Source organism: Ceratotherium simum, chromosome X, assembly GCF_057802395.1.
Source record: "Ceratotherium simum simum isolate JZ-2026a chromosome X, ASM5780239v1, whole genome shotgun sequence".
Lineage (NCBI taxonomy): Eukaryota > Metazoa > Chordata > Mammalia > Perissodactyla > Rhinocerotidae > Ceratotherium > Ceratotherium simum.
In genome coordinates, this window is record NC_141940.1 from 15,013,318 (window position 1) to 15,016,519 (window position 3,202).

The following is a 3,202-nucleotide window of genomic DNA, read 5'->3' on the forward strand; positions in this document are numbered from 1 at the left end:
CAAAGAAATGCAAATTAAAATAATGCCATAACCAACATTAAAAGGCAAACAAACTCAGAGAAAGTATTTGCTTAATAATAAGGCACGCTTTGAAAACAAAACTACCCAGAGTTGATGTAGGTCATTAATTTCACAAATATTTACTTAAGCAACTGTTACCTACCAGGCACTGCGTTAAGTAATAAGGATACAAGGGTGAATTGCACATGGTCTTTGTCCCATGAAGCTTTTGTATGGAGATGGAGAAGGACAAGTGATAAAAGAATTTCAGACAAAAGGTACTGTTACGCACTACTGGTAAGAGAGTAAATTGGTATGCCCTTTCTGTTGAGCAATTTGGCAATATGCATTAAGCATTTTGAAAATAGATATACTCCTCAATGCTGCCATTCTACTTCCAGGACTTTATCCTCAGGAAATGATCAAAAACATACAAAATTAACAATAATAGCAAATATTTTATGAGTGCTTATTAGATATAAAGCCTTATTCTAAGAACTTGACATGCATTAATTCATTTAATTCTCACAACTTTATGAGATTGGTACTATTTCACCCCCATTTTACATATGAGGACACAGAGGCACATGGACGTTAAGTGATTAGCCCAGGGATTACAAAGCCTGGATCCAAACCCAAGCAGTCTCTGCTCTTAACCCCTATGCCATGATGTCTATGAAAGGCTGTTCATTGCATCATTATTTATATTTGTGACCAAGACTAAATAATTTAAACAAACACCAATAGGGGCTCAGTTAAACAAATCCAATGGAATACTATTCCAACACCAATAATTATGATGTAAAGATTATTTAATGACTTGAGAAAATGATCATAATGTATTATATGGAAGAAAAGAATTTGCAAGATATTAATGGTGGTGCTCTCTGAGTAAAGGGATTCAAGGTGATTTCTACATTTTTCTTTGAGCTTTTCTGTAATTTCCCAATTTTACACAAAGAATCTGTATTATCTTTATAATCGGAAATATGTACTAATTTAAAATCCATTTAACAATGTGCAATGAATGAAGTATTTTCAGTATCGTGCTACAGTTTTATCTTCGTACTTGCACTATTCCCTTTACCTGGGATGCCCTCTGCCACCCATACCGCTGTGTCTTTTTCCCCTCCTCTTGGATAACTCCTACTTATTCCTTAATATTCCCCTCAGGCTCACACCTCCAAAAAGCCTTTGGAGACTAACAGCATTCCCACGCCTAGCTAGATTAGGTAGCTCTCTTCTGTGCTCCTATAATACCCTGTGCAAATCTCTAGCATTCCACTTGCCACATTATCTGTTTATTCATCTGTTCCCTACCTCCCATCCCACTGTGCCTTGCACAGTGTCTGGCTCATAGCATCGAATAAGTGTTTATGAAAGAAATGAAAAAAAAAGTTTGGTGAAGAAAAGAGAGAAAAAACTCATTTTCCAAAATACAATTTTCATCGGTTTGTTTGAGAATTGGTGGAGAGGTTTAGGTTTGGGGTCGGCTCTATAAAACTCACTACCGTGGGTCACCCTGGTCACACCATAGGCTTTTCCTTCAACAGCGTAGGTCTTCAATGCCTAAGGGCAACTCCCTTAGCTGATATTGTCCCCGTTCGCTTGCCCCATCCTAACCCTTGTCACACTGTGTTGTCCCAGTAGATCCTTGAAAGCAGGGTCCATGTCTTTTTCATCTCTGTGTGTCCAGCGCCTAGCACAGTGCCTGAGGCCTTCTTACTGACCTCCATTGACTAATCATCACAAAGCTTTTCTTAGTAAATGGTTGTAGCAAAAAGTCTGAAGCCCTTTGAAATGAAGCGATCTGACCAGCACTAGAATTTTCGGTGCCCCTCCCTGCATCCTGGTACAGACAGCCACCTTTTCTGCCTGTGTTGAGGGACCACCATGCACATTTATGCAAGAAATTGCTTTCCCTGTTTTAAACAGCAAACACAGAATTCCCACTTTCAATACTGGCATCACAACTCAAGCAGGAAAGAGGCTGAGGGGCAGGAGGAGCATGGAAGAATGTCTTAAATTTCATATTATGACCAGGCAGCAAGAACTAACTGATAGAGTAGTTGTTTTTCTCAGAATTTAAAGTCTGAGTGAGTAAAAATATGTAAGGAAAAACAGAGTATGTTTACAAGATACCAGAGCAACAGGTTGAAAGGCAAACATTTCAGAGATTCCAAATCTTTGAGTTTATATATTTTCCTCCCAACATTGGTTAGCCTTAGAGCAGGCTTCTAAACCTCCTCAGTCAGTCACCATCTTAGGTCAATTGGTATGAAATGCAGGTTTGCCACAGCCCTCCCGCCTCATGGAGCAGGGGTCTGGCTGTAAGCAGGTCTCTGCGCTCTCCAGGTGCCTGCTCCTCCTCTGCACACCGTGCACCCGAAAGGCCAGTTGCCTTCAGTGTGTGAGGCTCTCGACCTCAGGCAGTCTGGCTTCTTTATAGCCCTGGCCACAGAGCCGTGCTAATTTGCATCCCTGAATGCTTCAATTCCCAGCCCTTCTGATGACAGTCAAGACCCAAAGCAGAACTTTCCCTGTACCACAAGAGTGCAGTTAGATCGGTGTCCATATGACTCAAAGGGAACTGGAAACCTCATCAGAGAGGTAGCTTGTGAGATTTCCAACCTCATTTCCAATCATCATTCCCTGGGTTCATAAACACTTCATATACCCCATGTGGACAACGTTCCAAGAGAAACTGTGGATAAGAATCTGCTTGAAGCAGTATATTTCATCTATGGACATTTTTTGAAGGCTCACCTGTGGAGAGCTGAAATATGACTGGGAAGTTGGCCAGCTATAACATGATATAAACACCCAAAGAACTAAAGAAATCTTTTCACTAAATGATCTGTGTTTCCATTAGGGTAGAACCCAGCAGAATATATTCCAACATAGAATAATTGTATAGGACGGTTACAAAAGTGTAGAGAGGTTAAGAGGTTCAGCTCTGGAGTCAAATAGACCCAGGTTCAAAGCATAGCTTTAGAAGTCACTTGTTGAATGATTTGAATCTCAGTTTCCTCATCCAAAAAACAGGGATAAAAATAGTGCCCACCTCTTTAGGGTTGCAAGGCTTAAATGAGATAATGCATATAAATGCACATAGCGCAGAACTTGACACAGAAGATGTGTTCCCAAATGTTAATTACGATTGTTGTTATTATTATCTGGGGCAGAGACTACTTCATCAATA